Here is a 22529-nt window from a genome sequence, read left to right as displayed (position 1 = left end):
GCGCATCGTCCTTGCATTGCTTCGTCCACTGCTAAGACATCCAACCAATTCATGAAGAGGTTCGCTTGAAATGTTGATGGGGAGGGCTGGACACTGGTACTAAGTGGGGAGTAATAGTTGAGTAGGCACTGGTTTTATAAGTGCTCTGTTCATGGGTTTGGTTTTCGGATTATGATGACTCCTGCTTCCCTAACTGATCTTCTAAATGCGGAGATCCAGATAATAAATATGCAGTTAGTGAGTTTCCTGCGGTTATGGGTGCAGGCTGTGGAGTCAGAGCACTTGGTTTAAGTCCCAGTGTCTGCTTGTGCAACCTGTGTGACCCTTGACAAGATAATTAAATGATCAGTCTTCATTTTTCCTGCCTGTATAGAGGAGACAGTGTCAATCCCTAACTCATAGGGTTTTTATGAGGATTAAATGAGATAGTTGAGGTAAAAAGCTTAGCTTAGTTCCTGGAACTTAGTATACCCTCAGCAAGTGTTGACTGTTATTATTAGCAAGTGTTGTTCATGGTTTTCACCAGAATTTTGTTCCTCGTCTGTGGCCCGGTTTTTCTGTGGAGCTGCAATTCACAAGGTCAGTGACACTCTACCTCCAAGTCCGAGGCGACAGCAGGAAGGAGGCCTCTCAGAGCCACATCAAGGTTGGGAGCGAGAGTACTGCCAGCATTCAAGGACTTTGTGTGGCATGAGAGGCTGTACCCAACAGCACCTTGTCAGGGAGCGGTAACTGACCCCGTCGCATAACAGAGCCAGATGGCCAGGGGAAGCACGCACCTTGAAGAGCACTGGAGCAGGATGCCGCAGCCCCGGCTCTCCAGCTGCCTGGAGCACGCAGCTCCCTGGAATTAATTAGGTGCCTTGTGTCTGATGTAAGAAGCAAGAGGAAAAGGGTATGGGACGGGCAAGTTCTTACAGACCGATGTCAGCAGGTTTGCAGTTAGGCTAAGAATCTGTGTTTTGGAGGTGCAAAAACACTGTAAAGAGAGAGCACGCACCTTGCACTTAGTAGGCATGCCTGAAGTGCTTGTTGAGAGAATAAATGCATGCAGAATACACTAGAATACCTCCTGTTTTGCTATGAGCAAAGGAATTCCAGCTGAGCCGTTGTTGAGAAACCTGTGTGACTAGTTAGAATTAGTTAAAAAGTAAAAGCCAGGGACCTCCCAGGGCCCAGGTTTGGTATGCTCTTTGAGTGAGATTGTTCCATAAATGGGTGGTGGTTTAGAAATGATTGCCAGACGTGCCTTATTTTTTAACACGGCAGTGGATGTTTGGGTCCCTGTAAAATGATTTTGAGTAGGAGCCTTGTGGTTAAGTCAGGCACTGTGTCTCCCTCAGTCCCTAACATTGGGGCACTGGACAAACGTCCTGAGCTCTCTTGGGAGTCTCGGGGCCGTGCAGGGTAAGGGGGAGCCGAGCCGAGCCGGAAATAAACCTGCAGCCCCTGTCTTAGACAGGCATTGTTTCCCTTGTGAGAAAATCATTCTGGATCTATGACACGGGGCTTGCACTCCAGGCTCCTCCTTCCTTTCCTGATGGGATCCTCAGAAATCAGCCCCAGGCAGTGGGAATATCCCCTAACCCACTGGACCGGCCACTGACTAACAAGGGTCCCCCTCAGAGGCCAAGGCCAGGGTCTGGCCAGGTCAGCTGCAATGACTTTGGGGCACCCAGTGCTGTCTTCTGGGGCCTGGGATGCTGTGAATTCTTGATTTCAGTGGTTTGGGCCACACTCCTTCCAGAGCAGACCCCAGGAGGGAGGCAGGTCCATGAGGACAGCTTCTTCAGCCCAATGCCTTGGAGGGTCTTTTCCCAGCCTCCAATTCGCCTTCCTCATTGCTCACCCTTGCTCACCTGGAGAGGGAGTGTGGAATTCTGTGCCACAGATCCCAGCGGCTGCTCCGGATCTCCTTGCATGTTTTAGGGAAATGCTGGTGGTAGGGAAAAGGTCTTGTGAAGTCCTTGTTCATTCTATGGGATTCTGTTTGTGGGTCCCCCACTAAAGTGGAACTAAAACCCTTTTCTTTGCCATTCTCTCAGCTCTCAGCCCAATTCAGACATAGCCCTCATTTTCTCACATACACCCTCCACTCGAGTGTCAGGGGAGGAATCTGAAGAAGATGCAGAGGAATTCATGTGAGGATCTGTTTCACTTATTAACCCAAGTGAAATCTGATGGAGATTTTTTTTATAAAGTCATTGTCAAGTAAAGTCAGTCCAGAAAAACAAATCTCTATATATTCATTGTCGTCATATGCTCCAGGGTGCACTGTCCACTGGGATACTGTGGTGATCTGAACAGCCCTGATGCCTGCCCTTGGAGAGGTCACTGTCAACAGGGAAAGATTGTGAGTCATTGTGAAGCAAAGCTGGAATCTAGCCTGGTCTGGAGGGTGAGAGCAGTCTTGTTCAGGAGATGGCAATTTAATTATTTGACATTCCTGCCATGATAAATAGTATTGGGCACCTACTGTATCCAAGCACTGTGCAGACACCCGTCGTACCTGAGCTCCTTTACCCCTCTGGAGCCCCTATGAGGTGGTGTCACTGTCAGCCCTATTTAACAGGTGGCACCGAGAGATGAAGCAACGTGTGCAGGGCACCCAGCTGCTAAGTGGCAGAGCTGGTACCTGAGCTCAGGAGACATGACTGCCGGCTGCGTGTGTACAAGCTGGGGTAGGGTGCAGCCCAGGGAGACCCAAGCTGTCACCCTCACCCTCTCTACTGTTTTCCTGCCAAGGAGGGGCATGTCCTCAGGATGTTTGCAGGCTTTATTCCGCCGGGCACTTACCCAGGCTCCTTTAATCCGTGGCCGGATGGGAAGAGCTGCTGGCACTGCTGGCGGAGGGAAGGGCCACACATCATTGTCCCTTTCATGAAGCACACCTCTCAGCAAGTTCCGGGGTGGGGTGGGAGCTTGGCCGTGAGCACAGGCCTGCCTTTATCCCACCTCGAGGTCGGAAGGGCCAGAGGAGAGCCTCACTGACTTGCCAGCTGGGGGTGACGGCCATCACAAACAAGGGCTTCTCCAAGGAGGAAACACAAAGGCGCCCTCCGGAAAGTGGGGGACGGGGAGGACCGAGGAGTAGCTGTCTGGTTAGGGGCCACTTGAGAAATACAAAGAAAGATAGAAATTATCAACCCAGGAAAGGGCTTTGAGAGGGCCCTTCCGGAATGTGGCCTAGAAGGAATTTGGTTGGAGTGGGGTTAGGGGTGACCAGTCCCCAAACTACAGTCTGAGTTTTTCGCTTGTGGATATGGGAAGAAAGGGGTTTCTCTCCCGGTGGAAAAGTTCCTAAGGGGTCTGAGAATTATGTTTCTTTTTTTTTTTTATTTTTTTATTTTTTTCCTTTTTCTTCCCAAGGCCCCCCAGTACATAGTTGTATATTCTTCGTTGTGGGTCCTTCTAGTTGTGGCATGTGGGACGCTGCCTCAGCGTGGTTTGATGAGCAGTGCCCTGTCCGCGCCCAGGATTCGAACCAATGAAACGCTGGGCCGCCTGCAGCGGAGCGTGTGAACTTAACCAGTCGGCCACGGGGCCAGCCCCGGGGTCTGAGAATTATAATAGTTGACATACCTCAACTGCTTTCCTTATGCTAGACTTAATGCCCAGTGTTGTGCACATGTTGCCCTGTAAACCTCCCAACGGCCCTGAGAGGTAGGGACTACCATCATCCCCATCTTATACAGAAGGAAACTGAGGCATAGCAAAGTTAACTGACATGCCCAAGGTTCTCGAGCTGGTAATGGAGGAGTAAGTTGTGTTCTCCTCCCAGCTCTGCCATTGAGTTGCATTCTCCTCCCAGCTCTGACCATGGCCAAGTCACTTCCCTTCCTGGGCCTCAGTTGCCCTGTCTCCATGATGACATGACACAGTGATTTCTAAAAGTCCTTTCAGTACCGAGTCCTTATGCTTGTACTGCAGGGACTTGCAAGGTCGTTCAGCCACTGAGGGCTGGGTCCTCTTGGGCACCTAGGTTTCTGACACCCCTGCCCACTGCTCCTCCGCATGCGCACCTGTTTCTGAGCATGCGTCCTGAAATCTCCTTTTGTATATTGCATCCTCTACCTTACAACAGTAGGGAGGGTGGTGGTGGTAGTTTTAAATGTTTTCCAACTTTGGGCTCAAGAAACTCTTTTTTTCTTCCCTGTAAAAGCTTTCTGCCTCCTGCCTCTCTCTCTATAGGGCCTAGTCATGGCCAAGCAGCCTTGCCTCCAGGACAGCCCTCTAATATTTACTGAGCAGCTGTCACGGGACTTGCCCAAGGTCACACAGACCATGAGTAGCTACGCCAAGCTGGGACTTCCATCCAGGTCTGCTTTTAGGCACATAGTACGTCCTCAAGGAGTGCTACTTTCTTTCCTCCTCATTAAACTGGGCTTCTTCCCTTTGCATCGGTTTGCAGACAGAAGGCAGAGCAGGGCTGGGAAGGGTTTTTGACTGCCTCTGGCCCATTGGACTGGGGTCTCCCAAGCTCTCCGCTTTTGGAAGGGTTGGGCTGGACGAGTGTCTCCACTGGCCCCAACTCTGTGACCAACAGCGGCCTCCTTGGTAACCTTTGTTTCCTCAAGGTAGTGTGCAACATTTCACCCAGCAGAAAGGGTGGTAATCCACGTGGGCACCATCTTCCTGGGCCCTCCAAATGTGAGTCTCTCCACCTTTGCTGCTTAAAACACCTGCTTCACCTTCCATCTCCAGGTCTCTCCTCCCAGATCTCATGAAAAAGCCCTTAGTCACCCTGGATGTTAAGTACAAGAGGACTATGTTGGTTATATACTTAAAAAGCCCAGAAGAAGTCACAGTTAGCTCCAGGGCCCCAGTGATATTGTCAGGACTTAGGTTTTCTCCATCTCTCGGCTCCACCTGCTGCTGTATTGGCTTCCTTCTCAGTTTCCACACGATGGGCTTCTAGGACTCAAGACAAGTGCAAAAAAGAAGTGTCTTTCCTTCGTGACTTGGACAGAAGTCCGGGGGTCAACTCTTACTAGTCTACATTTGGGTCACCTGCCTGCCCCCTGAGCCATAAGCTGGGGTTCAGGGGCATAGAATGGGGCACATCTCTAGGGCTGGGATGAAATCAACTCCTCACCAAAGCCACAGCCTGACAATCCTAGAGAGGTGGTTTCCTCAGGAAATTTGCGATGTTCTCACCAAAAACGGGGCAGAAATAAGTGATTGGTGGCAAAAGTTCAACTGTCCTCTGCATCTTCCTCTGCTGGTCCTCAGGGCCCAGTCCAGGAGGCTGTCCACGTGGGCCTGATGCGCACCGGGACAGATGTTGAGAGCTCCTCTTCTGGATGGACTTTCCCATGAACCCTGGCTCCCTACTTTTAAGCAATGCTCTATTTTTTTCACTCAAAGATGAAGGGTATCTGGCTAAGGGCAGGACAGGGGAAAGGAAGTAGAGGAGAGCCTGTCATTCATTATCATGATCTTTCATTCACTCATTCACTCATCCTTCTGCTCACTGGATTACTCAGGCTTTTCATCAACAAATATTTATGGACTAAGGCATTGCAGGCAATGTGTTAAATCAGGGTTCCCCAAGCTTTAGTTATTGGTGCACCCTCTTCCCAATTTTTGCCAACAGAAGCAAAATGGTGTTGTCAATTCCTAGCTGATAGCTCATGGAAAGGGTCTGAGCCTGAGGTCTGATCTCCTCTTATTAAAAAGTGAGGCTGGCAGATGTTAGAGGTATTAAAAGACACAGTATCGCCAGACTGAGACTGTCCTTGATGGAATCTGAAAGGCTGAAGGGGAATTGAAAAGGGAGGTGTTTTCTCCCTGAGAGATCCGATGCCTGTCCTGCTGTGTGTGCCCCATAAGGCCGTCCTGTGGGCCGCCGAAAAGCACCATGTACACATGGGACTTGTGGAATACCAATGGCGTACAGAAATGAACCCAACATAGACCTTGCCTCAAAGTGACTTCCACTCCGGTAGGAGAAATAAGAGCTGGACACAAATGAAAGTGTTATGAGGTAGGATGTGACAGAACAGGAGTCCAGACGAAGTGCTGTGGGAGATCAGAACAGGCTGCTCCCCTGGGGGCCCAGGGAGGATTTGTGTGTGTGTGTGTGTGTGTGTGTGTGAGAGGAAGACTGTTGCTGAGCTAACATCTGTGCCAATCTTCCTCTATTTTGTATGCCACCACAGCATGGCTTGATGAGTGGTGCCATGTCCGCGCCCAGGAGCCACACCTGTGAACCCTGGGTTGCCAAAGTGGAGTGTGCAAACTTAATCACTATGCCACTGGGCTGGCCCCTGGGGAGGATTGTGACCTCCAGAGGAGGGGGTAGGGCATCCCTGGCAGAGGGGAAGTGTGAGAAAGGCTGGGAGCCCGGGAGTATTTGGAGGACAGCAAGGAGGCCCACCTGTGAGAGTGCTGGTTCTGTGCCAAGTGCCACCTGCCCACTCAGGTGTCCTGTTTATACTCGGATCCTAATGGTGTCATTTAGTAGGCTCTCCACTCAGAATCGAGACCAGGATGTCTGCCCGCTGACTCGCACATTCCTTGTACACACTCTACCCTGGACACCCTGGTTTGCTCCGCATTCTCTGCCCAATCACCCTTAAGTGGCACCTGGTGCAGAAGAAGGAGCTGTCAGTGTGGATTCAGATCCCAGGGCTGCTCCTTTCCAGCCTAGGACCCTCTTTCTGTTTTTTGGTAGTAATCCACGCACCTACCTCAGAGGGTGGTTGGGAGTGTAAAGTGAGATAAGGCACAGAGCTGAGCACACAGCCTGGCATGGGGCAAGAGCCCAATAAACGTTAATGAACGCGATTTGAAAAATATTGTTCCATATGCGGTTATTGAGTGCTTAAGATCAAGACACCATTGGCCTCCTATCTACATTGCTTCCCAACGCTGCGACTTTAAGCAAATTAGCCTCCCTAACCTCAGTCTCATCATCTGAAAAATGGGATGTCCACAGCAGGTGATCAAATAACATGTACAAAGTGAGAACCACACAGTGTGCCATCAGCAGGTCTTTCCTTTTCGTGAGTGGTTTCAGCTGCACTTGGGCCTCTTCGATAATCATTCAGGTATTGTTCTGGGAGCTCCAGCTCAGTGCCAGCACCTCCCATACTTTTCTTTCTGATTGTCAAAATAGCTCTCCAAGTGCTATTTTCCCTGTTTCACTAATTGCATGTTGTTTAGTGGTTAACAGCATAGAAACTGCCTGCCTGGGTTCAAATCCCAGCTGTGCTGCTTTCCAGCTGTGGGGCCTTGGACAACTGGCTTAACTTCTCCAGGCCTCTGTTTTCATTGAAAATGCGGATAATCATCCTGAGCTATACAAAATACTATCTTGTCGCACGATTGCTGTGAGAATTAAATTGAGTTAATACATGCAACGCTTTTGGTCAATTCCTGCCAAACAGTGATGTTCTATCAATGAGAATACTATGTGCTGGCCGGGTGGTGCAGCGGTTAAGTTTGCACAATCTGCTTCGGCGACCCAAGGTTTGCCGATTCGGATCCCGGGTGCGGACATGGCACCTCTTGGCAAGCCATGCTGTGGCAGGCGTCCCACATATAAAGTAGAGGAAGATGGGCACAGATATTAGCTCAGGGCCAGTCTTCCCCAGCAAAAAGGAGGATTGGCGGCAGATGTTAGTTCAGGGCTAATCTTCCTAAAAATAAAAAATAAAGAGATTATTTAAAAAAAAAAAAAAGTTGCTTAGCTGGTAAATGACTGAACTCAAATTCGAACCCAGCCCTGTGTGCTCCAAAGCCCACATTCCTTCCACACCGCTAGCGTCCTTGCTCCACTTGGAAACCCTTTTGTGTGTTTTGGGCCCTTCTAGGGGGCCTGGGACAGCCCCTCCTCTGCTGCCTCTCATCCCTGGGCCTCCCCAGACTCCCCTCAGCTGGTGTACTCACCTTCCTTTCCTGCCTTCTCTAAGAAGAAGCCACCACCAACCTTCCTCCTTCCTCCTCATGCTTCCCTAGAGCTGCCCTATGACCAGCCTGGCTCTTCCTTCCTGAACTTTCTTCCAGTCCCCAAGGCAGTCCTTGCCCTTTGCATGTGAAGTTCGTAAGTAAAGAGACAAGATGCTACTAATGTGCAAACGTGCAGCAGCCCTGCTCCTGGCCTCAGCCTGCTCTGACCTCCCTGAGCCTTCTCTCCTGCCCTGAAGAGTTAGGGTTGCTGCCCTCCCCCTGCCTAAGCTGCCAGGGCACTTGACCTCCTTTGCCCCTGGACTGTGGTCTTGAGGGTTCTTCCTCCATAGCTGTGTGCCCTGGGGCCAATCCCAGCCCTTCGAAGCCTTAGTTTCCTCTGCCCCACAGTGCGCGTTTGTGAAGGTTGAAGACATACAATGCTGTTTTCTTGGTTGATCGATCAGTGCCCTTCAGGACCCAGGCTACTCGCTGCTTCCTCTCAGGAGCCTCCTGGAGCAGACCAACCTGCAGGGATCTCGCCTGCCTTTGAATCCGGTGGCCCCTTCATGAACGTTTCATTTAGAACAATGTCTTCATTGTTTTCATTCCTCCATGTATATTATCATGTGTGGACGAACATGTTTGTGTTTATTTCCAGCTGGTTTTAAGCTCATTTATAACATTTGGTGCTGGGCATATAGAGGCTATGTGAAAGACATTTGTTAATTAGCTTAGGCTCATTAATGAATGAATGTTGTTTCATCTTTTGTTTTTCAATATTCATGCACTTGAGCAGACATAAGTCAGGAGTTCACTGTTGAATGCTTTCTCATGGGTTTGCATTTTCTCTAAAGAAAAGCAAAATTTAAACTATTTGGATAAATTTTTAAAATATATTTTAGCTTACTTTGAGAAAACTCATTCTTTCTTTCCTTCCGTTCTACACTTTTCAGGACCCTGGGGTGTGCCTAGCACTAGCACCTTCCTTAATACAATGATTATTCAATAATAATTCAAAATATTCAAAAATAAATCAATAATTATTCCTCAAATGTACAGACCCTCGGGTGTTCACCACGGACCCAGTTCCAGGCTCTGACTTTGCTGGGCTGCAGAGAGAGGTTTCTGGAGGCTCATGTGGTCCACTCCATGGGCGAGTTTCTCCTTCGTGGACCTGTTTTTGGTTCCATCAGTTCAAAGTCTTCCCAAGGACGGTTCTCAGGGCCTGTTCTTTGCTAGTTTCCAGTTGGCTGTGGGGTGTGTGGAAGGCATTGAGGTTCAAGGGTGAACAATTCCACAGACTGTAGCAGGCCCTGGGTGGGGCTGAGTGCTTTGTGCCCCTAGAACTCTGTAGGAGTCTGGTGCTGGCTTTCTAAGTTTGCCGCAGGAGGGAGGGAAAAGACAATAAAACTCAAAACCTTCCTCCTTGGAGAGGAAGGGACAGTCACAAGTCCTCTGTTTCACTCAGCAGATACTAGGAAGAATCAACTAATTCTGTGCCAGGCCCTGTGTCCATCATAGTAGCCCGTGCGTAGGCAGGCTAGCTCCATTTGAGTGGGAAAGACAGCCAGTCAACATGTCAACAAACAAATACAGTGAAAGAGCAATAGGAGGGCCCCCTTAGACAGGGCTGCCTGGGAAGACCTCTTAGAAGTGGCATTGCAGCCAAGAGCTGACGGACAGAAGGAAACAGCCATGCAAAATGTGGATGGGACAGGTAGCAGCGTCCTGGGCAGAAGGAACTGCATGAACAAGGGCTGTGAGATGGGAATGAGGTTGTTGAGTTCTAAGAACTGAAGAAAATAAGGCTGGAGAGGTAGGCAAGGGGCTGGGTCGTGGAGGCCTGTAGAGGCCACAGCAAGGAGTTTGATTTCATTCTGGTTTTGGTGGCAAGACTTTGAAGGGGTTGAAACAAGAGAGTGATCAGATTAGATTTATTTGGGATGTTTTATGGAAGGGTGGTGAGCAGGAAGGAGGGGGTAGAAGAATAGAGAAAGCCAACAGCTGGAGAAGGGAGGAGAGAGGCCTGCAAAGTGGGGGGAGAGAGATGCAGGCAGGGAGGGAGGGGCTGAGAGAGAGCAAGATGTCAATGATTCCCTTGGGGACTGTGATGAGAACAAATGGGAGAGATCTAGGGACTTTTGGAAGGTCCAGGCCATTGACTGTGAAACTCGAAGCTCAAGGATCAGTTTCTCCATCCATGTAGGGGATGCAGAATGAGCCAGAAGGGAAGAATCCCGGTTCTTCAGCTGGTGCTAGACCCAAATATGTTATTTTCCACCATGAAAGCTTGCCACACGATTTCTACTGATTAGACTTGTTAAGTAGCTGAAGAGCACATTTATTGGAAGGCTTCTTTCTGGAGAGAAAGTAGAAGGAACCAAAGGAACTCACACTTCTTGAGCCCTGTTCTGTGCCAGGGAGCGTGCTGCATGAGGCCTGCAGAGGTGAGGAGTCTGGCGTAAGCTCTCGCACCTGGGAACCCAAGACTCTGTAGTCCCAAAGCCCTTGACCACTCTCCTGACCTAGGTAGGTCTCTGGGCAACTGTGTGTTGATATCTGTAGAAGAGAAGCCGAAGTACATGTACATCACTGTCAGGCCAGGGCCCTCTAAGTCAGCTGGGCTTGGAGAGGTTCCAGTCCACACCCTGCTCTGATCTGGAGAATCATATGTGGTGATGGAGTCAGCAGTGGCTCCCTAGTAACTGAAACCGATAGACAATCCATCCACAAGGATCCTTCCCACCTCCCATGTCATCCCCCTCCCCCAGGATTTTTGAGCAGAGCTATCCAAGGGCTGCAGAATGCATCTACTGGGGAGACTTTTGCTTCTGCATGATAATGATTATACTAATGAGAATGAAACAGGAGTAGCAGACAGAGGCTCCGGCAGCTGCCTAGTGGGATACCCGCTCCCAGGGGAAGGAGAATTGGCTGTTGCCACTCTTCTTCAGTTCCCAGCCGGGAATGAGAGAGGAGGCCCATTGAGACAGTTCATGGTGGAGGGGACCATGCAATGGGCCAGGGCTCTGGTGGCCCGTGTCCAATCCTGGCACAAATCAGGGAACTGGAAGCCCTGTCAGTTTAGAAAAGTTTCTGAGTGTCGGTTTGCTCATCTGTAAAATGGGAGAATAATGATGATGGTAATGATGCTGCTGTCATGGTTATTTGAGAATCAGATAAGATCAACCATGACAAAGTACTTTGAGGACCCCAAAGAATTTCTTCAATCACAAATTTCTCTTTGTTAGGACAAGCAAACCTTGCAAGGTAGAGGGCCTAGCCATGAACCCTGCTGGGAATTCCAGCGAAATATTTCTTCATTTATTTTTTTGCGAGTTCATTTGTTCATTCAATAAACATTAACTTGGTGCCCACTCATATAAGATGCACAGGTTACAGTGATAATAAGATACTACTGCTCAGGTCCTCATGAAACGCATGGAGGTCATAGACGTGTAAGCAATAGTACAAGTACATATGTTATAAAGAAATAGCTCTCCAGCCCCTGCCTCAGATCAACAGATGCCCAGGGAAAGGTGTTCTGGCAGAAGGAACAGCAAGGGCAAGGGCGTGGAGTGTGTGCAATAATGTGGAGTATGCACTGAGCAGTCTTGGAGCCATGTCCTTACTGGGAGCAGCAGGAAGCTGCCATTTTTCCATGGACAGAAAGGTTTAGGGGGCCGGTGAGGGTTGTTTTAACAGCTCCTGCTGCCCACTGTTCTAACTATGGTCTTACGACAGTTTGTGTTGTGACAGGCTGGTCTGATCTCTCTGTTTGACACACAGAATATTCCAAGCTGTTCTCTATTTATTACCTCCTCCAGTGAAACCCAATTGCTTGTAGTTTTGGGTGATTGGTAATGGTTTGGTTTTTTTCCTATGTTAAACATACCCAGATGCCTGCGGGGAGAGTATCTAGAAATAATTGTCAAGACTCTTCAGGGCCTTTCACGTCAGTCCCCAGACAACCTCTGAGGATGGTCTCCTCTGGGGTCTGCGGGCTTTGGGAGGAGCGCCAGGAGGGCTGACTCTGTTCCTGTCCTGGCAGTTGGACCAGGGCCGTGCTGGGGACCCTCCTGCCCTCCGCTCTGCTTCATGGCCCCACTTCTAAGCAGGGCGCATGTGCCTACTGTTTCTGCTTATTTTCTTTCTATATTTAATACATTTCTATACTTTGAATTTTTCTATAAGAAGAAAATTAGGGTTCATTTTAGAATGACTTTTTTGTGAAGGGGTAGTAAGAGGTTCTGGATAAAAGACCAAAGTTGGGTAGAAAGATCATCTTGGTATTTTTAGTTTTTTTGTCTTATTTCTGATTGTAAAAGCAGCAAAAACAAACAAGAAAAATCTGAACCTTATCCCCACCACTGAAAGGCAAACATTGTTACCGTTTTAGTGTTTTTCCTTAGTCGTTTTCCCTTTTTCTTGCAGACGGATAAGATTATGCCACATGCACAGTTTTGTGCCTTGCTTTTTTATTTCTTTTTAAATTTTGTAATGTAAGCCTTCTCCCTTCGGTGGCTCAAAATGCTTCATGAGCGTACATTTCAAACAGTTCCATCAAATGGTTATAACCATAGTTTACCAACTGTTCATTCCCTACAGATATGGAGGCTGTGTGCATTTTTTTCCCTATGATAAATAATGCTGCATTGAACATGTTTGTATATAAATCTTTCCACCTGGGTAAATTGAGTACAGCAGCAGCGAGTCAATGATGCATTTGTCTTCAAGACAAGTTGTTGAAGTTCTTGAGGCCTCTTCTCTTTTAGGAACCCAGTGCTTCTCTGACTTTTGTTCTGTCCATCAGCTGTGGCTCCTGCTTCTGGGTTGGGCTCCAAGAGTGAGCGTCTCCTTCCATTTATCTAATATGTGATTCTTTATCTTCTTGACTTCCACAGCCAGCCATCTCCTCCCCACAGCCTCACCCACAGTGTTTGTAACAAACATTCCTAATATCCAGTATGTAGCTGGGGGCAAAAATAGCCCCCTGATTTTCCCTTCTTATCGGCCTTCATAGTTTGAAACTACAGGGCATAGTTCCAAATTTCAGGGTATTTAAAAAATTCCCTCTTCTAGTCACCCAATTGCGTAGAGTTGGCTATCTTCATTCACTTTCTAAGTAGTAAAGACCTGAATTCAAATCCTCAGTCTACTTCTTAACAACCGAGCCACCTTGGGAAACTTAATCTCTCTCTCTAAGGCTCCATTTACTCGTTTGTACATGGGATTGTGATGGGAACCACTTACCTGGCTTGCTGTGAGAATTTAATGACATGTAATATATGTAAAGTACCGAGCATGTGTTAATATTATTACTCTTTAAGGTTTTGACACTGAGTCCTTACAGAAGAGCATGCAAGTCAACTCTTGGATGCTAGATTTTCATAACAAAACGGCAGCATGGCATGCCAGACTTGGAAAAGTTGGTTGAGATGGAGTCTATCCCCCTTGTTTTATCGTTGGGGAAACTGAGGCTCACAGAGGGGAAAGGACTTGATCAAGGATGCCTGGATGGATGTAAGAGGATATCACAGCACTGCTCCTGTGGTCAGGCAGTGAGAAGGGCTGATGGCTTCAGAGTCCAAATGAAGCCTTTCCGCCAAGACTGCTGGGCACGTCCTTTGATGTCCAGACCTTGGCAGGCACAGTGTGGGGTTCGGCTGATGCTCCAGATCCCATCCTTTGCCTACTTAGCCCCCAAATCAGTCCCAGAGCAGCAAGGAAGCTTGCGGAATATTAGAAACAGTGTATATTTCCTCTCTTGCACTGTGCAGGTGATCTCTTGTGACCTCCCTCTCTCTCTCTGTCTCACACACACACATCCCCTCTTGGGTCAATTGGAAATTCATACATTCTCCCCTGGCACTGGAGCTGAAAGTGTCTGCCAACCTATGGGTTTCTTTTCTGTGTGGCTTACCATCTGGAGTGGCCACCTGGCCTCCTTGTCGGGGGGGTGGGGTGTGTGTGTTTGTGTGTGTGTTTGCGCGTGTGCGCTCGGGCACCCGTGTCCCAGGGCCAGGGTATTGTGTCCCCTCTCTGTGCTTGAATGGCTGAATGAACAAGACCAAGAGAACAGAGGCACAGAGGACAATGCCCAGAAGTCATCCTGGCAGTATGAATGAATAATTCATATTGTATCTGCTGCTTTCCAAGGCTTCCCAAAATAGCTGTTTTAATTGCTTATTTGTTTCGCTGCTGACTTTAATTCAGCTGCCTTTAGCTCAGAGCACTTTGGTCTTGTTGACTTGCAGGTAGGGCTTTCCTTCAGGGAACAACAGTCTACTTAATTTTCTCCTTTAAAAAGAAATGATGGGAGGAAAATAAACCCTTAAAGAAAGTTGTACTTCTCAGAGGTAAAGACCATTTTCTTTTCAACTCCTGTGCAGAGCTCCTTTGTAATCGGTTACTGTAGGCCTCTGTAGTCGTGGAGAATAAAGAAATAGCAGCTAGATGGACAAACAAGGTGAGTTTCTAGGGTAGATCACTTTGCCCCCCATGATGCAGTCAGTGAACACTTGGGCATCTGCAGCATTTCAGATCCTCAGACACGGCCAGGCCATGATGACTTGTGCTTTACTAGGCATACCGGCTATAGCATCTAGCAAAGGTATCAGGAAAGCGCTACCTGCCCGGGGGTGACCTAGGGGACAGCCCCACCCCTGCTGTCTGTAGAGTGGTGGGATGGCCAGTGTCCTGTCCCCCCAGGGCTCTGGCAGGGCTCCTCTACTGTGGAATGCATGGCTCAGCTTAGAATGGGCTTCTTCCAGTGGTCCCAGAGAAAGGACTATAGCTTGCAGGGCCTGGGCAGATAGAAGCCATGTGGGTTATGGTGTGAGATGACAGGTGTCAATCTGAAGACGCAAAGGGCACCCAGAAGACCCTTCATGGTTGCAGAGATGAAATGCAGAGATGCAATGGGTTTTGTGGTCTAGTCCTGCACCTGCAGAACCAGGGCTCCTGTAGAGCTGATGGGCCTGGTGCAGTCAACTGCTCCCCCAACCCTGCTTGGCCTTCTGTCTGCAGATGGATACAAAGGGAAGAGAGCCAGTTTAATGTGGGAGGAAAGAAAATGATGTTCCCTGAGGACTTACTACAGGCAGTGCAGCAGAGTGGTTGAGTTCCTGGATCAGGTCCAAATGCTGGCTCTGTGCTCACTGGCTGTGTGACCTCAGGCACCACATTGTGTGGGACAGGAGGTCAGCAAACACTAGTGGAAGGGCTGATAACAACTGCCTGAAGGACTGTGCTTAGGGGGAGGTTGGGTGGCCATGACTGGGCCTACAGAGTGGACGGGAGGCAGGAAGCTTTGATAGAGAAGATGAAAGAGAGGGATTTCTTGAACACAAGATCGGGTACCATTTTTTAAAGTCCCTGCAGTTATGAGATAGGGGGTGGTATACACCAGTGGGCCCTAAATGTGGTGCTGGGACCAGCAGCATGGGCATCACCTGGGAGCTTGGTGCAAATTCTCAGTTGGCCCAGAGTCAGAAACTTACTGAGTCAGAAACTTTGGGGATGGGTCTCAGCCATCTCTGGGTTAACAAGCCTTCCAGGGGATTCTGATGCAGCTCAGGGTTGAGAACTACTGCTATATACAAGAAGGAGTTGTCTGGAGGGGTGTTCAGGGGACCTGGGCCGGGGAACTGGGGGATGTCAGGAAACCTGGGTGTCCAGGAGGATCCACTCCTCTGTGGCCATGTGACTTTGGACAAGTCCTTAGGACACAGTCTTGAAAACTCAGTACCAAAAGGTCTCCTAGCCATCACTGTGTCATCATCTTATGGGGGGAATGGGGAAGCAGTGGCCCAGGGTGGGGAAGGGCCTTGGCCGCAGCCACTCAGTGGCAGAGCTGAGAACTGAAGTCAGTTGGATTTGCCTCTGACCAGCTGAATGTCCTTGGACATAGCAGCTTACCTCTCTATGCCTCAGTTTTCACATCTTAAAATGGAGCTAATAATAGTACTTAGATTATTTTAGATAAGTTAATATCATGTAGCATTGAATATGGGCTTTCCTTTATTTTTTTTCCTTATAACTATATTGAGCAATTATTGAAGCGTACTAAACTGTATGTATTTAAAGAGTGCAATTTGATGAGTTTTGACATACTTGCATACATCCATGAACCCATCTTTGTAGTCAATATCACCCCAAAACTTTCTTTATGCCCTTTTATAACCCCTTGCTGCCTTTACCCCTGTCCCCAGGCAACAGCTGATCTGCTTTCTGTCCCTATAGGTTAGTTTGTATTATATTTCTAGAATTTTATGTAAATAGAATCATACAATGTAGTCTCTTTTTTCCTTGGCTTCTTTACCCAGTATAATGTTTCTGAGATTCCTCAGTGTTGTTTCATGTGTTAATAGTTTGTTCCTTTCTATTGCTGAGTAGTATTCCGTTGTATGGTGGTACTACATTTGTCTATCCATTCAACTATTAATAGACATTTGGGTTGTTTCCAGCTTTAGGTTATTCCAAGTCAACATAACATTCATTTTAAGAAGCACCATTATTTTATGTGCCACTAAGAAAGGAAGAATGCTACCAATTAAATTGTGACCCAACATGTTCAAATTAACTAGAGTGTTTATTGCATACTCATTGGAATAAGTCTTTCAAAGTTAGGTTTTTTTTTTTTACTCATATACATACAAAAAAAACCCCAAAGAAATACATAAACAAAATAAAGCTCTAGTGTTCCTAAAATATCTTCCCATTTCGAATCCAGTTCTTTAAAGTCACCTTTTAACTCAGCATTATTGGTGTCTGTGCTTATAATACTGCCCTTGGTGCCCTCAGGAGTGTTGGTGATGCAGCCTTGTTGTAAGGACCCACAGGGGAACTCAAAGGCTTTGGCGCTGGGCTCTGAAGCCAGTGTGGCAATTATGAAGAGTTAGCCTGCTTTGCACTCCTGCTTTGGGAATGTTGCTAAACGTGTCTGTTCATTGCCTCCTCCACCCTTCCTTACAACCATTAGGTTCCTCGGGGTTAAAAGTGCTCCTCTGTTGTCTCTGGGATTTTATCCCAAGCCCATGACACCTTTGATGCCTCTGCACACACAGGCAGTGACAGCTCCATCAGGACCGTAGCCTGGCTGACAGTGTTGTAAGATGTCAGCAGTAGTAACACACATCCTAGTTTCAGAGATGTTAAAATGTATTAAACAATGTGCCGCTTAGAATGTTGAAATAGAGTCTGTGTTAGGGACCCTGAATAGTGCCTGGTACTTTGTAAACATTCGATGAAATTTAGCTTTTATTATTATTATTACTCTTTCTATTAAGCATCAGTTTCCTTGTTGGTTAAATGAGAGTGGTAGAACCTGCCTCACAGAAATGTTGTGAAGATAAAGCAGATGATTTATTTTATAGAGAACACATCGTCCAGTGCCCAATACTTAATTGCCCTTTAGTGAAAGATGTTTTAATTATATATTGTTTGGTTGCAACCTCACAATGCCCTTCATCTTTGGGACAGGCAGGCCAGATATTAGACTTCTGAAGGCTAACTGTGCAAAAGGCACCTTAGAGATGTTATATTCCAGTTCCCCCATTTTACAGATGGGAAGCCCAGAGAGGGTAGGTGCCTTGCCCCCGAGGGCATGGTTAATCCAGTGGGTGCATCAGGATTCAAATGCAGATCTCATCACTCCCCTTCCAGTGTTAGATCTAAACCACGCTGTCGTGGAAGGGACGCTAGGTCAGGCAGGATCCCAGAGAAGCCTTCACAGCCAATTCCATTTCTAGAAGGACCAGCTCCTCATGCTGCATGGTTTGGGGTAAGGGTCAGAGCTCAAGGAACAGAGAAATGGCCAAATTTCAGGAAAGGGTGGGCTGTAACCTCTGCTCTTAGGGCTGAGAAAGCTCCCAGAAAGCACCTGGGAAGACCCCTTGGAAACCCAGCTCATGGGAACAGAAGGAGTAAAGCTGGGGGTTGAGTGCCCTCAGGGTCCTGAATACCGAAAAGAGGAGCCTGCCCAACTTTACATGCCAAGTGCTGAGTCATTCCCATGTACTAATTCATTCAATCTCTGCAAGACCCTGCAAGGCAGATTTTCTTGATTGCTTTATACTTATGGGTAAACTGAGGCTTAGAGCTGGGGAAGGAATGGGCTAAGATTACACAGCTCAGAAAGATGGAACTGGGAGTCCTATTTGGTTCTGTTGGCCCTTTCTGTTGGGCACAGGACTTCTGTAGCCTAACTCCCAATTTGGGAATGAGAATGAAGGAGGGATGGAGCTGGGTGAGGGGCAGACATGTATACCAGGTGCTCTGTCTTACTGACGTATTGGACTTTCAGGAAACTACCCTCCAGTGAGGAAATGAGCAAAAAGAAGAGCACATCTCTCAGCCTTGTCTCTCCATGAATGGGAGCTTCATGGGTTCTTGCACAGTGATACTCCTTCCTGTATAATAGAGTTAGTTAGCCCAGGAAAAATACTATCAACAACTATTCAGACACTTGCGGCACTTCAAATGGAGCCAAACTCAGTACAAGGCTGACTTGATCTCTTAGTGTCATATGTGTGTGGCAGGCTGGTGTTGGTCCCTAGATTTAGCCTCAGTCCTGTCGCTGGGTCCTTGGGTGGCTCTGGGCAAGTCTTTTCTCTCTCTGCCTCAGTCTTCTCACCAATAATACAAGGGGTTGATTTGTCAGACTCCAGATATCCCGCTCAGTTTTAACATTCTTTAATACCCCTGCATTAGAGGCCTCATTTGGACAGCAATCAAAATAAAAATGAGTTGCTCACATTTATTGAGCACACACTGTGTACTGAAGTGTTGTTTCATGCATTATCTCCTTTAATCTTCAAAGAATACTGTGAGGTAGGTCTGAATGGTACCTACTTGAAAGGGTTGTTACGAGGGCCAGGTAAGTTAATGTATGTAAAGTGCTTGGAACAGTTCCTGGCACGTAGTGAGTGCTCAGTAAGTATTATTTTTCCTGTTTCGTAGATGTGAAAACTGAGCTGCAGAGAGTTTAAGTATCTAGCCCAAGGTCACATAGCTAGAAAATGGCAGAGCCTGGATTCAAACACAGGGAGTCTGGCTACAGAGCCCTGTGCTCTTAACTGCTGCTCTCTGCTGCCTCTTGATAAGATAAGAGGTAGGAGTAACACATTAGAGAGCGGTGGGGACTGTGTGCATCTAGAGAGTGCCTGCCCCCAAAAGGCATGAAATTCCATTTTTAAAACATAGCGCTGTAGTAGACGGACACACGTATCCATAGGCTGAATGTGACCCTCTGGTAGTTGGTTGGCCATGCCTGCTCTAATCCATGATTTGGTTCTCAGAGCCATAATCTTAAATCCCAGCATGTGAACACAGGGAAGAATAGCAGCACAGATTCACCACTGTGTTGTGAGCTGGCGGGAATTGGGGAGTGAAACAGGCACAGACACGTGGGGATGGAGGCAGAGGAAGGGGACAGGCCCAGGCTCAGGTGTGTGATCCCGATAACTTAGCGGGGCAGAGTGAAGGCAAAATTGGGTGGGGAAGTAGAGTGGTTTATGGGGGCCTAGTTTGAAGATGAGATGGGGATAGGGGAGCAGTCGAGAGTCTTCCCTCTACCTCTCCCTGCTCATCTTTTCTCCATAAAAGAATTCCAGGAGTGGGAGTGACTAGGCCAAGAAAGCTTCTGGATAAACCAGCCCAACCACGTAAGGAATCAAGGAGGTCTGGGGGTCAAAAAGCCAGAATGTTGAGACAGGTGTTTTGAGAGTGGAGGGAGGAAAGAAAGAGGGGGGAGTGTTGAAGAGAAAGGGAGCTTGGAAAGTCCTGGTGTAAATGCCTCCTTCAGAGAGCAAAGTTTGAGAGCCAAAGCCAACCCAGCTGCCATCTCTTAACTTCTCTGGTTTAATTTCCAAATGGAGGGAGCTTAAGCAGTCCCAGCTCCTCCAGGAAAGGAGGCTGTGGAGTACAGCGCAAGGCTTATTGGCTGTTAGCTTGGACAGTTCTTTTGCCTCAGTTTCTCCATCATGAAAATAGGGATATAAAACTTAACTGATAACAGCGAATATTGGTTGAGCCTGTGCGTCATGTGCTCAGCACAGCTCATTTTAACCAGGTAGTCACTCTGAGCAACCCCACCTTACAGATGAAGAAGCAGATTCAGACAGGTCAGGGCTCATGCCCAAGGGAAGAGAGTGAGTAAGTGACAGCGCCTGCATTGGAACCCAGATGGCTGACTCTAGAACCTGTGAGTTTGAACCACCACTGGGTCTCTCTTGAGGTGAAGAATGATGACGGTGATGATAATGATATGGTGATAGCTAACATACCAACCACTTAAGGTAAAAGGTGACACGATTCTCACAGTGCACGGAGGACAGAAGTCTCTCATCTGATTATGTTACCAACCCGTATTTACTGAGTTCTTCTTACATGCCAGCCCCTGTGCTAAGCACTTTCCATGGGTTATCTCGTTTAATCCCCACAACACCCTGTGAGACAGGCACCTCTCCTAAGTTTCACAGAGAAGGAAACTCCTCCTAACAGGGTTACATAACAGCCCACGGTTGTGGAAGAGGCGGAGCATGGGTTTCAGCCCAGTTTCATCGATTCCTCAGCCCTTGTGGGTAGTATCTATCCTGTCTCCCCACTAACCGTGAAGCTGGCCACCACCCTCTTCCTTCCCTCTCCAGCCTCCCCTGACTACACCCTGTTGCTTCAGTCTCTCCCTTCTCCCGACTCCTTGATCTTTCATGTCTATACAGCTGACCTAGCACCTTACTAACTATCCCTGCATCCTCTAATTGCCTGCGGATCCCAGTCTCATGTAGCATAACCGCCACATATACCATCATCGAATGTCATGGGGCTTGGTCACTGCCTGCTTTAAGTGTAAGCCTTGGCTTCCTGTCTCTCAAAGGCAGAAACAAGGCTTATTGAAATTGAACCCTCGTCATGTCTGGCACGGGACTGGGCTCTTGTTTCCATGCAGTAAATGCTTCTCGCTTGGGGGATTGACTGAAATGAGGGAGAAAGGAGGAGAGCGGAGAGTAATAGAGCAGGGAACCTCTCCACAGCTTGGCACAGAGGTGGCACTCAAAGTCCTCACCAGGGACCCCAGAGCCCCAAAAGCCCAGCTCTGCCCCTCTCTGCCTCTGCCCCATCACTCATACAGATGTGTCACGGGCCTTCTTTTCTGTTCCTCAAACTCACCAACATCGTCCTGCCCCAAAGCCTTTGCACTGGCTGTTCCCGTTGCTTCCAACCCTCTGGTCTCCCCTCACAGGTCACCTTCTCAGAGAGGCTTCCCTTGACCACCCACCTCCATCACACTTGATCCCACTGCCCTGTTGTATTTTTCTGATTAGCATGAGTCTCTGAAATGATCACCTCGATTTGCTTCCTGCTTGGGATGTCTCCCCGTCTAGAATGTAAGGGCAGGGCCCTGTCTGTCTCACTCACTTCTGCATCTGGTGTTTATTAATAAGAGTCATCTGTATGCCATGTGCTCAGCCCTCCTAACCAACTTGTGAGATGGTTATTTTTATCATCCCTGCCTCTTTTAAACGAATGAATGAAGGTATCTTTGAACCGAACTGAATTAAAGAAAGGAGAACTTCAAATATTGCGCTTTCTTCCTGCCCACCCTGGCCTTCAAGGTGTGAAAGGTGAAGGGTCTTCTTAGAAATGGTGCTCTGCAGGAGCCGGGAGGTGAGCAGAGTAATAGGAAGTTGTGCAACCTAAGCTATGGGAACTATCCGAGTGAAACACCCCGGGGCGGGAAGAACCGGCCTGTCCGTTGTGCCAGGGCTGGGAGGAGAGGTTCGGCTGAAAGTTTGGACAGTTCTTGGCTTGGAGTCTGGAGAGCCCTTTAGAAAGTGATCCCGCCCAGCTGGCCCACGGAGAGAACCCAGTTGGGGGCCAGCATCCTGCTGGACGGCAATAAAGAGGTTACTGTGGGAAGTGTTCGGATTGCTTGGGAAGCACTAGGAACATGAAAGATATGTTACGCGTTCTCCAGTCCCCAGAGAATCACCACCCAGTGTTAGACTTGGCAAAAGGCTTTCCGCTCCTTCTCTGAGCTGCCTGCTTAGAAAAGATGTGCTGTCTGAATACGCAATGCCGGCCGTGGCCGTGTGCTCCCCGAGCCTCTCCCGTAGCCCATAGGAAAGCAGTATGGAGCTGGGGGGAGGGCGAGGGCCTGCATTCCCGGACAGGTGTGCCTGAGTGCCCGGTGGAGGGGCATCCCGGCAGAACCTACCTGTCTCCAAGGTGACACATCCGGGCCGTTTTTCCAGGAAGGCCTGTTGTGAAACATGCAGGAATGTTTGTCTTCCTTCAGAGACTTGTAATTAAGAAGAGAGAGAACTAGTTCTTGCTTGGCGCCCTTCCCTTCCTCCCTTCCTCTTGCCCCTCTGGCATTTGGGTCATTTGGTTGGGGTTTTCAGCAGCCCAGAACGCAGAGGCTGGAGGCAGGGACTGGACCGGGATGGGTTGGGGTGATTGGTTTCATCGGAGGGTGGGGGCTGGGAGTTCCAGGCAGGCCCCGCAGTCCTGGCCTCATCTGAAAGCAGACATCTCTTCCCAGCTCACATTCTTGGCGCTTGCCCAAGGGGAAACATTGCAGGCCAGAGAAGCACCCACAGTTTCCCAGGGGGGACTGGTTTAAATGGACAGTT

The 22529-nt window shown here is 48.4% G+C and overlaps 1 protein-coding gene across 3 annotated transcripts in view; it reads left to right on the top strand.

Moving 5' to 3' along the window:
* Nucleotides 1-22529, top strand: part of WWC1 (WW and C2 domain containing 1) — a 157641-nt gene that overhangs the window by 46221 nt on the left and 88891 nt on the right. The window lies entirely within an intron of this gene.

The sequence above is a fragment of the Equus quagga genome, chromosome 7, assembly GCF_021613505.1.
Source record: "Equus quagga isolate Etosha38 chromosome 7, UCLA_HA_Equagga_1.0, whole genome shotgun sequence".
Taxonomy (NCBI): domain Eukaryota; kingdom Metazoa; phylum Chordata; class Mammalia; order Perissodactyla; family Equidae; genus Equus; species Equus quagga.
This window is presented reverse-complemented; position numbering and strand designations above follow the sequence as displayed.